Consider the following 13,350-nt stretch of genomic DNA (forward strand, 5'->3'; position numbering starts at 1 on the left):
TGAAGAATAATGGAGGTCATGACCTTGGGTTAAGGTATTTGGGACAAAATCACCATTTGATGCCTATTGGTTGAGTTATAAGCATCAAGATTCAGACTTTACGTGACATTTATGCTTGGGAAGGCCAGATCTATGGATTAGGGGCACAAATCTGACCACAGAAGGTCAATAGAGTTTGTGCATGGCATGAACTCGCCGAGTTGTTCTTAGGACTCGGCGAGTAGGGTTAAGGTCCACGCAGATCACTCAGTGAGTAGACTTGCTAAGTTGGGTGATAACTCAGTGAGTCAGAAGGGGGTTAAAAGACTGGAGTTCAAGGCGATACTCGCCGAGTTGTTCTTGAGACTCGACGAGTTGAGTCGAGGTAGCCCCGCGATTCATGCCAGGTGTGACTCGTCGAGCACAGGGTAGGACTCGATGTACCAAGAGGGACAGATAGTTAGTGGACATGTGTGTACTCGCCGAGTCATCGGAGTGCACTCGGCGAGTTGGGTCGAAATTGATCGTTGACTTTTGTTGCTTTTAGGGTTTGGTCAACAATGGGGTCCTTGAGTCAAGAGGGGGGTAAAATAGTCTTTTACCCTTCTGAGGGTGAAAATAGAGGGTCGAGTCTAGCCTCGAGTATTATGTTTATGCGGGTATTTACCTTCTGTGACTAGGCGGAGGCTAGGCAATACTTCTGCCGAGTCAGAGATTTACGAGACGTCTGAGGTGAGTCTTCTCACTATGCCTTACCCGATGGGGTAATTATATGTGACCGGAGGGTCTTATATGTATGATGTATATGTGATGTAATTTATATGTGATATGTTATGTGATATGAGCATGACGTGGGCCAGAAGGTCAAGATGATACGGACCGGAAGGTCAACAGAGTCTGGGATGGAAATCCCCTGAGACACTTGGATCGGAAGGTCCTATGGCCTAGAAAGGCGTATGTGATATATGTGGTATTTTGGGGAACTCACTAAGCATTTATGCTTACAGTGTTATGTGATATGTGTTTCAGGTACTAGCGATGATCGCGGGAAGGCGCCGCCATGACTCGTACACATGCATATTGGAGAATAAACATTTTGATCTTGGGGTTTTGTACTGATACAATGTTGATACAAGGTTTTTATTTATGAATGCAAACTATATTTCATGGTTTTTCAAAAGTGAAAAATTGTTCAAATTTTTACGGTGTTACAAGTTAGTATCAAAGCCTTGGTTTGAGGGATTCGGATACATCTTCGGGCGTATCTGAACTCAAAGTGGGGATTTGAAGAATTTTTTTTATAATAAAGTAAAATTTTTGAAAAAGAGAAAAAAGGTTTTGAGATAAACGGAGCAGAGCCGTGTGTACAATCAGCCAGCGCCCGAACGGTGATTTCCCAAAATACTCTCATAATAAGTGTTATCAGATATGCTATGTTATGCTATATGATGAATTACGATATGCATGCTAGAGTAGACTAGGTATTCTTATTAGGACTAGAGTGGCCTGATATATGATGCCTTAGTCTAGTGGTTTTGTTGCTAGAAATGCTTAAGAGTGTTTAGGTAGCAGCGAGGTGCTTATAAGAGAATTGCTAGCGAGTAGCACGTGATAGTAAGAGTAGAGCACTTGGGATTTGGGGCTCAAGGAGGAGGACATGGGATGAATGCCGATGCGGTATGGACGGTAGTATTGGGCCCGTACTACTGAAGATACCGGGTTGGTGTGCAGTCCAAGTAAGAATCCTTAGGGCACTAAGGAACCAGTGGAGTGGAGTTATCGAGTGTGATTATACTCGAGTAGGTCCCTAATATTCTTATGTTGTATTTCAGAGGGAGATCATGGTTGGGACGCGCCACACACCAGAGGTCAACGGGACGAGTGATGAGGAGATCCGTAGGATCATCCACGAGGAGGTGGTTGCGGCCATCAGGGCTGAGATTCCAAAGATGTTCAGGTTTATTAAGACCACTTTGATTGAGACTTTTGATGAGCGGTATGCTGCTCTTTCTGATGCTGCTATTGCTGCAACCACTGCGACCGTTGCTGTTGCCAGGCCGCAAGGGGGTGACTCGTTGTTGTAACGAGAGTTCAGCAATATGAAGCCACCAGAATTTGATGGAACTTAGGATCTGATAGCCGCGATGAGGTGGGTTTCTGACATAGAGGGGTGCTTTTACACATGTTCCGGTCCGGAGCATCTGAGATTTCGGTTCGCGCTGAACCAGCTTCGCTTGGGAGCGAAGGACTGGTGGAAGTTTGTGACGGAACACTACACCCCTGCTGAGCTTGTTGCAGTAACCTAGGAGAGGTTCACTACTATGTTCCGAGATGAGTACGTTCCCTAGGTGGAGAGGGAGCGATTGGCACAGAAGTTTCTAACCCTTAAGCAGGGTACTGAGTGAGTTGCAGAGATTACACGGAGGTTTCACGAGAGGGTGATGTTCTGCCCTGAGCACGTGTCGACCGAGCAGGCACGTATGTGTCGATATCTAATCATTTTGAGGAGAGACATCCGTGAGTTTGTGGCAAACTCATCATACCGGACATTTGCTGAGCTTCAGGAAAATGCCCGGAAGAGGGAGATCGAATTGGAGACGCAGGCCAAGGAGCAGGCTGAGTCTCAGAGGATGGATCGGTGGCCGGTACAGTCTCAACCGGCAGCCAAGCGGGCCAAGCCCGCCGATTCGAGGACTGGGGGTCAAAAGGGTCTCACTTACGGAAAGTGCGGCAAGGGTCGTGATGGAGTTTGTAGGGTTGGTGCTTGCTACAAGTGTGGTAAGGAGGGGCATATCACCAAGGATTGCCCCAAGGGATTCATGGTCTGTTTTCAATGCAACCAAACCGGGCACCGAAAGGCGGAATGTCCACAGTTGTGAGGGACGGCGCAAGGAGCACCTCAGGAATCTGCCCCTACTATTGCAAGAGCTAGTGAGAGTCGGCCTATGAAGCCGAGGTGCCAAAGGCGCGAGGGAGAGCATTTCAGCTGATAGCGGAGGAGGTCCGTACAGCACCTGACGTCATGGTTGGTATGTATGTTATCATGTATTCATTTTATGTTGAGATATTGTGCTCATATTATGTTATGCGTAGGTACTTTTCTTGTGAATTCCGTACCTGCTCTAGTGTTATTTGACTTGGGTGCGAGTCGATCTTTTGTGTCGTTGGCATTTAGCGGACACATCAGTATGAGTAGAGAGGCATTGAGTCAACCTCTGAGAGTTTCCATAGCGGATGAGAGAGCAGTCTATGCCACCGAGGTGATTCGAGGTTGTGTGCTTGAGATTTTCGGGGTTAAGTTTTTGATCAATTTGGTCCCCATTGCGATGGGGGATGTCTGTGTCATCGTGGGCATGGACTGGTTGAGCAGATTTGGAGCGACCATCAACTGCGAGCGGCAGCTGGTGACCATGCGAGACCCTAGTGGGGGAGTTCTTATAGTGTACGTCGAAGGTACACGTTCTAGGTCGGCGTTTTGTTCAGCCGCCAGGGCGAGACAAAGTCTTCAGCGGGGATGTAAGGGATTTATAGCGTATGTGATGGACGCGAGGGTTGATTCAGAGAGACCGAGGTCAGTGGAAGAGGTCCTGATAGTGCATGAGTTCCCAGATGTATTTCCGAAGGAGTTGTCGGGTGTGCCTCCCGCGAGGCAGGTAGAGTTTAGTATCGATCTGGTCCCGGGGGCTGCGCCTATCGCCAAGACGCCCTATCGCCTTACGCCTCCCGAGATGCAGGAGTTGTCCTCGTAGCTTCAGGAGTTGTTGGGGAAGGTATTTATTCGGTCGAGTAGTTCGCCGTGGGGAGCACCGATCCTCTTCGTCAAGAAAAAGGATGGTTCACACCGGATGTGCGTAGATTACCAGGAGTAGAACAAGTTGATAGTCAAGAACCATTATTCGTTGCCGAGGATTGATGATTTGTTCGATCAGTTGCAGGGAGCATCTTGGTTCTCCAAGATCGATTTGAGGTCTGGATATCATCAGGTAAGGGTGCGGGATGAGGATATCCAGAAGATGTCGTTCAAGACTCGTTACGGGCATTACGCGTTTGTGGTGATGCCTTTCGGGCTCACCAACGCACCATCGGTGTTCATGGATCTAATGAACAGGGTGTTCAGACCGATGTTGGATCGCTAGGTGATCATATTCATTGATGACATTTTGGTGTATTTGAGATCTAGACAGCAGCATGAGGAGCATTTGAGGGAGGTCCTCGGGATTTTGAGATCGGAGATGCTTTATGCCAAATTCTCCAAGTGTGATTTCTGGTTGCGAGAGGTCCTGTTCCTGGGACATCTCGTTAACCAGAAAGGGATATTGGTCGACCCGGCCAAGATTGAGGCGGTGATGAGTTGGGAGGTGCCGAGGTCACCAACGGAGATCAGGAGTTTCCTAGGACTGGCAGGCTATTATCAGAGGTTTATCATGGATTTCTCTAAGATCGTCGTTCCACTCACTAAATTGACCCGGAAGGGTGTAGCTTTTGCTTGTGGTCCAGAGCAGCAGGCCTCCTTCGAGACACTTCGTCAGACGCTATGCGAAGCCCCGGTGTTAGCCCTTCCGGAGGGAATGGAGGATTTTGTGGTATATTGTGACATGTCGATATCAGGGTTGGGAGCAGTGCTTATGCAGAGGGGGCATGTGATAGCGTATGCATCAAGGCAGCTGAAGCCTCATGAGGCGAGGTATCCTACCCACGATTTGGAGTTGGGGGGCAGTAGTTTTCTCCCTCAAGATCTGGCATCACTATCTGTATGGAGTCTGATGTACCATTTGTTGGGTTTTGAGCAATCTAACACTTCCTAAGTGTGCATGCAACCCTAATAAACCTTGGATCTATGTTTGTCTAAATACATGCAAAATAATAATTTTCCAAGGTTTATAACATATCTAACATGGCATGGGGAACATTTCAACATAAAAGAGTTAGAAGAGATTACATACCTTTTGGTGAGTTTGGTTCTAAGGAGTTTGAGGGCCAAGCACCAATAGTGTGAATACCTCAAATGGAATCACAAAACACCACAAACTCTTGGAAAACTTTGAGAGAGTATACACCCTTGTATAAAATCGGCCACACACATGCATACACACACACTAGTTCACTAGTTTTCTCTTAGGCTCCATTTCATGCTCCATAAGCATGCTTATATAGTGTGCATGGTTAGGGTGAAACCCTAATAACCCATGTCTTTTCCTTTCCAAGGATCCATGGGTTAAAAGCTCCATGGATCATCCATGGACTTCCATACAAGCCTAGCCCATTAACAAATGAGTATTAGCCCACACTATATAAAACAAATAGCCCATAATCTAATTAGTCTTCCTTTTAATCTCTAAATTAATTCATAATTAATTTAAGACTAAAACTAATTAAATAACGTAACTTCATATTAATATATTATAACTCATAATATATTAATAAACATATGTGTATAACTCTCATAAAATTATCCATAATAGTTTGGATGAGATGCAACCCAAATGGACCATGCCGGTCGGGTCAAGTATATACCAAATAAGTTATGGACTTAGACACCTTATCCAACAGACTCCCACTTGGATAAGTCTAATAACTATATTTGCCTATAACTTCAGGAACCAACCAGCAATCGTAGCTCTCGAAAACTCCCTCGAACTATGAAGACTTTGTTGAACTATGAAGCGCCATTTTAGATAAGTGATCACATAATCCTCTGTTCTCATGATATCAGCCGGACAAACACATGGAACTATGTCTTGCTTATTGTCTAGCAGTTGTTTCTCGATTTTCCGATTTGTTTGACGAAGAACTTCACTGAACACATCGGTTTAGTTCTGACCAGGCCTGGTACATGGATCAACACAAAATCATCGAGGGGCCCAGATATCGCTTCTATTTCTAGAAGGAACATATAAACTTCGACTGATATGCTTGTTCTACTACTTATTGAATTGTACACAAAGGCACGTTTTATAACATCAAGTTACTAATGCGTTTACGTGCAATCAATGCACAACCAACTCATAGGTAACAACTCATATCTCTAGGTTTAAAGATTTATATGATGTTATCGTCTCACGATCACTCAAGATAAATTCCATGAAGTGATACAAGTGAGCGTGGGTTTATACCAATACTCATAACTTATGAGTACTCATGAATGTTGCAGCAACCATTGCTATGTCTAAACACCTTTAAGGCATCTACAAACCCAATTCATGACAATCTTGATTCATACCTACTTCCGACGTATGATCGATTGTGGAGGTTTGAATAAATTAATTATTCTGGAAGTCAAAACATGCAAAACTGAAACAATAGTAAATAATTGACAATGATAGTAAAATTTTACTCATAAATAAATCACAAATTTTATTCATCATCAAATGTCGATTACATTTTACAAGTTTCAGGAAAACTATCTAATCTGAAAAACTAATATCGTCCCTCAGCCCGATGCGTCTCGCATGCTGAAAATGCTTAACCCTCGTCAGTCCCTTCGTAAGGGGATCTGCAGGATTCTCATCCGACGATATCCTCCTTGTCACAAGGAGTCCTTCTTCAATCTTGTGTCTTATGAAGTGATATTTTCTGTCAATGTGTCGGGATCTGCCATGATCTCTTGGTTCCTTGGCTAAGGTAACCGCACTATTGTTGTCACAGAAAATCTCTATAGGTTCCTTAATAGCTGGTACAACTCCAAGGTCTCCGATGAAGTTCTTTAGCCATATCGCCTCTTCTGCTGCTTCACTCGCTGCTATATACTCTGATTCACAAGTAGAATCAGCCACCGTCTCCTGCTTGGAACTCTTCCAAGAAATTGCCCCTCCATTTAAGGTAAAGATCCAGCCCGACTGAGAGCGGAAATTATCCCTATCAGTCTGAAAACCAGCATCACTATACCCTAATACTTTCAAGTCATCACTGCCACCAAGGTTAAGGACCCAATCCTTAGTCCTCCACAGGTACTTGAGAATGTTCTTTACCGTGGTCCACTGAGCCTTGCCAGGGTTCCCCTGATACCTGCTGACCATGCTCAGAGTAAATGCCACATCAGGACGGGTACAAGTCATAGCATACATGACCGAGCCAACTGCGGAAGCATACGGTAATTGGCTCATCTCAGCTATCTCTGCCTCTGTACTCGGACTCTGAGTCTTACTCAGTTTGGTATTGCTTTGGATTGGTAAATCTCCTTTCTTGGAATTCTCCATGTTGAACCTTTTCAACACCTTGTCCAAGTAGATACTCTGACTAAGTCCAATTAGTCTTCTACTCCTTTCTCTTAATATCCTTATCCCTAGGATATAGGTAGCCTCCCCTAGGTCCTTCATAGCAAAGCACTTCCCAAGCCAGGACTTAACCTCCTGCAAGGTTGGGATGTCATTTCCTATGAGTAGTATGTCATCCATATACAGTACCAAGAAGCTAACTATACTCCCACTAGCTCTGACATACACGCAAGACTCATCTTCGCTTCTCGAGAAGCCAAACTCTTTTACCTTCTTATCAAAATAAAGATTCCAGGTACGAGATGCTTGTTTTAATCCATAAATGGATTTCTCAAGCTTGTATACTCTATTAGGGTACTCTGCACTGACAAAACCCTCTGGCTTATTCATGTACACATCCTCAGCCAACTTTCCATTAAGGAAAGCGGTTTTGACATCCATTTGCCATATTTCATAATCATGAAATGCTGCAATGGCTAACATAACCCTAATAGACTTAATCTTTGCTACCGGCGAGAAGGTTTCATCATAATCAATACCTTGAGATTGAGTAAAACCCTTCGCAACCAGTCGAGCCTTATAAGTATGCACTTTTCCTTCCATGTATGTCTTCTTCTTGAAGATCCATTTGCACCCGACTGTTTTACGGCCTGGTACATGGTCAACCAAGTTCCAAACTTGATTGTCATACATGGATTGCATCTCGCTGTCCATAGCCTCCTTCCATTTAGCAGACTTCGGGCCTGCCATGGCTTCCTTAACACTGCTAGGTTCATCCAAATTTACCAGTGTACTATCACTGATGAACGTATCACCTTCCGTAGTAATATGAAAGCCATAATAAAACGAAGTTGTGCTCCTAACCCGTGTGGAACGCCTCGGAGGTACAGACTCGTCAGCTGGATCAACAGGAGTTTCCTCCTCAGGTTGATTGCTAGTGTCTGAGGTTCCTTCACCAATTGATTCTTGAATTTCTTCAAGATCAATCCGCCTCCCACTGTCTCCTTGGCTTATAAATTCTTTCTCGCGAAAGATCCCTCTTCGTGCTACAAAGACCACAATCTCACTGGGTCTGTAGAAGAGGTAGCCGAAGGATTTCTGTGGGTAGCCGATGAAAATACACCTTTCACTTCGGGGTTCAAGCTTATCATGAGTTTCACGCCTCACGAAAGCTTCGCAACCCCAAATTTTGATGTGGTCCAAATTGGGAACCTTCCCAGTCCACATCTCATGAGGTGTTTTGGTAACCTTCTTTGTAGGGACTAGATTAAGGATATGGGCGGCAGTCTCTAAGGCATACCCCCAAAAAGAGATTGGTAACGAAACTTGACTCATCATAGAGCGAACCATGTCCAACAAGGTTCGATTATGCCTCTCAGCTACACCATTCAGCTGTGGTGTCCTGGGAGGAGTCAATTGTGAGACAATCCCACACTCCTTAAGATAGTCAAGGAACTCGGTACTAAGATACTCACCACCTCGATCGGATCGAAGCATCTTAATGTTCCTGCACAATTGATTTTCTACTTCCTGTTTGAATTCCTTAAACCTTTCAAAGGTTTCTGACTTATGTTTGATTAAGTAGACATACCCATATCTACTAAAATCATCAATAAAAGTCACATAATACCGATTAGCATCCCTTGTGGCGGTTTTGAATGGCCCACATACATCAGTATGTATTAGGTCCAACAAACCCTCACCCCTCTCACAAGTTCCAGTGAAGGGTAATTTTGTCATCTTTCCAAGTAGACAAGATTCACAATTATCATCCGATTTAAGGTCAAATGATTCCAAGACTCCACTCTTTTGGAGTTGGCCTATGCGTTTCTTGTTTACATGTCCAAGACGACAATGCCACAATGATGCTTTATCTAGGCTTGTAGAAGAATCAATATACAACACATTATTTCCTAAGTTGTCTACAATCGACACAGTTTCATACACACCATCACAAGGTAATGCTTTAAAATAAAACACATTATTAAAGAAAGCATTAATACCACCACATTCATTATCAAACGAAAAGGTAAAACCTTGTTTGTACAAAGCATGAAAAGAAATAATATTCCTCGCCATTTCAGACGAGTACACACATTTATTCAAATCTAATTTTAACCCATTATTAAGCAACAAAGTATAAACTCCAATCTTGGAAACAGGTGAAGCCTTCCTATTCCCCATGATTAAGTTTATCTTCCCGTGCTCCACATCCTCACTTCTTCTTAGGCCCTGCAAATCAGAACATATGTGAATACCACATCATGTATCAAGTACCCCAAGAGTTAGAATATGTTGAGTAATTAGACAATACAGTGTAAATACCTGCATGGGTGGGTTTCACTTTCCCATCCTTTAGATCCTGTAAGTACTTAGGGTAGTTTCGCTTCCAGTGTGCCTTTTCATGGCAATAAAAGCATTCAGCATCCTTGGGAATGGCAGAAGGAGTGACAGAACCGCTCTTGGTCTTTGATGAGGAGCCTTCAAGAGCCTTTCCCTTGGTACCCTTCGAAGGGTGCTTCCTCTTCTTCCCTTTGCCTTGCCCAATAGCTAAAACAGGGGTAGATGTTAGAGTAGGAGTAGTAGAGGTAACAACCGCCTTACCCTTAAGACCGGATTCCGCGGTCTTCAAGAGTCCTTGAAGCTTGCTGAGGATAACTTCCTCCTTGTTCATATGATATGTCATTCGAAAATGATCATAACAAGAAGGCAAGGAGTGCAAAATGATGTCAATTGCCAACTCCTCAGGGATGTTAACATTCAGCTTCAGCAAACGGTCCACATACCTTTGCATCTTTTGCATGTGGCCCGTGACGGATTCACCGTCCTTCATGCGGGTAGTTATTATGGAGGAGATTATTTCATACCGCTCCTGACGAGCACTCTGATGGTACCTTTCCATCAGGTCTTGGTGCATCTCAAAAGGGTAGAAATCTTCATACGACTTTTGGAGCTCGGCTGTCATCGTGGCCATCATGATACATGCCACCTTAGTAGCATCTCTCTCATGAGTCCTGAATTCAGCGATCTCCTCAGGAGTAGCAGTAGACTTATCAAGTTCTTTTAACTCCTTATCGAGGATATATTCTTTGTCCTCATAATGAGTAACCATCCTGATGTTCCTAATCCAATCCATGAAGTTGGAACCATCAAAGATGACCCTCCCACAAAGATTCATGAGAGAGAAAGAACCAGTTGGGTTAGAGCCTGAAGCATTAGTGTTGGAAGACATCTAAAAAAGAGAGTAAGTTTAGATTAGATATATAGAATCCTTAATAAGACACCCAAATGTAATATTGAGGCTAGGATCCAATCAAAATATATTACACTTAGAAGAGGGATGCCGTAATCTAAGTAATAATATATTTGAAAGGTAGGTGAATGGCGATTCACCAATTTCCACCATGAAAACGAAATGATTTATTAGGTTTAATTGAATTTGAAATTCCTAGATTCTTTTGAGATTCATTGAACTTTTCAATGGCATGTCTCAATCTCGATTGTGCCCTTCAAGTTTTGTGACTGGGATGCCGATGATCACAAAACAAGGTGTGAATAACCATGCTAATTCACTTGGTACCCTTAATATTATCACCTAATCAATGTGCCGGTTAACCACACACGCTCCATTGATCTATGACAAACATTAAGTCACCCTTCGTGATCCTTACTAGTCCTAGTTAGTGTGTCTGTTAACCACACACGCTCCACCAACGACTTGGTAAGGTACAAAGTGTGAATTCCATGGACTAGCACCATGTTCACATTTTCTTAAAATAACTAAGATTGGGAATTAAAAGAGTTTAGTTATTTTATAATATTCATTATACTTTTAATGAGGATTTAAAGTCATTTTTCTACCCATTCGGCTAACGACCCTCCACCGATCAAGCAAGCGGTGGGTGAGAGTATACACCCATTAAGTCGCCATTTTATAGGCAACAACCTTATACCCACCTTATAGACCGGCTTCGTGAATGAGGCCTACTAACGGTAAAACGACTTGTTCTTATACATATATATAATAATTAACCATTAATGTTATAAATAGCATAAGGGTTGAATTTTAACTATTAAAACTCTAAGGGTTGGAATTAAAGTTTATTAAAGTGTGTGAAACTTTACAAATTCCAAAACTTGAGGGCAAGTTTTGTAACTTTGCAAAACTCTTCATTTCATAACTTATGAATTAAAGGTTCATAAAAATGAAGACTCTTCATTTTCATGTAACTTATGTGTTTTAAGTGTGTGTTAAATAAGAGTGACCTTTGGAAATCCATAACTTGAGGACAAATTATGGACTCCATTAAACACATAAATGATTAAGAATTAATTCTAAACAATTTAGCAAATAATTCCTATCATTTTCTAAATTCATAAGAACATGAACATGATCATCAAAAATTCAAGAATTATATGAACACATAAAATCATGGAATTTTGATATATGCTATTGCAAATGGATTAGAACAACCATTACACCAACTAAAATAAGTTTTATAACACCAAAACAGTTTAGGGTAATGTTTCTAGTCCATTTCCAGCAGCAAAAGTCGAAAAACTACACTCTTTCGATCCTACTCGTCGAGTGCATGAACTTACTCGTCGAGTAGGTTGAAGTTTGCCTTGGACTCGTCGAGTCCACCATGTAGACAGCAATGATTTCGACTTTTTTCACTATTTTGCATCAAGTATCAAACAAGCAAGCCTAGGCTCTGATACCACTGTTGGGTTTTGAGCAATCTAACACTTCCTAAGTGTGCATGCAACCCTAATAAACCTTGGATCTATGTTTGTCTAAATACATGCAAAATAATAATTTTCCAAGGTTTATAACCTATCTAACATGGCATGGGGAACATTTCAACATAAAAGAGTTAGAAGAGATTACATACCTTTTGGTGAGTTTGGTTCTAAGGAGTTTGAGGGCCAAGCACCAATAGTGTGAATGCCTCAAATGGAATCACAAAACACCACAAACTCTTGGAAAACTTTGAGAGAGTATACACCCTTGTAGAAAATCGGCCACACACATGCACACACACACTAGTTCACTAGTTTTCTCTTAGGCTCCATTTCATGCTCCATAAGCATGCTTATATAGTGTGCATGGTTAGGGTGAAACCCTAATAACCCATGTCTTTTCCTTTCCAAGGATCCATGGGTTAAAAGCTCCATGGATCATCCATGGACTTCCATACAAGCCTAGCCCATTAACAAATGAGTATAGCCCACACTATATAAAACAAATAGCCCATAATCTAATTAGTCTTCCTTTTAATCTCTAAATTAATTCATAATTAATTTAAGACTAAAACTAATTAAATAACGTAACTTCATATTAATATATTATAACTCATAATATATTAATAAACATATGTGTATAACTCTCATAAAATTATCCATAATAGTTTGGATGAGATGCAACCCAAATGGACCATGCCGGTCAGGTCAAGTATATACCAAATAAGTTATGGACTTAGACACCTTATCCAACACCATTTACACGGATCATAAGATCCTGAAGTACTTGATGGATCAGCCCAACCTGAATATGCGTCAGGGGAGATGGCTGGATGTGGTAAAGGATTATGATTGCGAGATCCTGTATCACCCGGGTAAGGCTAACGTGGTAGCCGATGCCCTGAGTCGTAGGGTGGAGAGCGTTCTGATGCAAGACGTTTGTATGAGATTGACAGTGATGACTCCGGTGTTGGACACCATCCGAGGAGCCCAGGCCGAGGCCGTGAGACCGGAAAACCAGAAGAGGTAGCGAGTGATCGGTCATGTATCGAAGTTCGTTACCGATAACCGAGGGCTTATGACTTTTCAGGGACGGATTTGGGTACCGTTTGTGGGCAGAACGCGTACCGTTTTGATGGAGGAGGCACATAGAACGAAGTTCTCAATCCATTCCGGTGCCACTAAGATGTACTTGGATATGAAGAGGGAATATTGGTGGCCCTATATGAAGAGGGACGTCGCGTGGTTCGTTGAGAGGTGCCTAACTTGTCGCAAGGTTAAGGCTGAGCACCAGTGTCCACATGGCAAGTTGCATCCATTGGAGGTTCCCGAGTGGAAGTGGGAACAAATCACCATGGATTTTATCACCAAGTTTTCGAGGACTGCTAGGGGTGCCGATGCAATTTGGGTGATT

Source organism: Lactuca saligna, chromosome 1 (assembly GCF_052625555.1).
Source record: "Lactuca saligna cultivar CGN05327 chromosome 1, ASM5262555v1, whole genome shotgun sequence".
Lineage (NCBI taxonomy): Eukaryota > Viridiplantae > Streptophyta > Magnoliopsida > Asterales > Asteraceae > Lactuca > Lactuca saligna.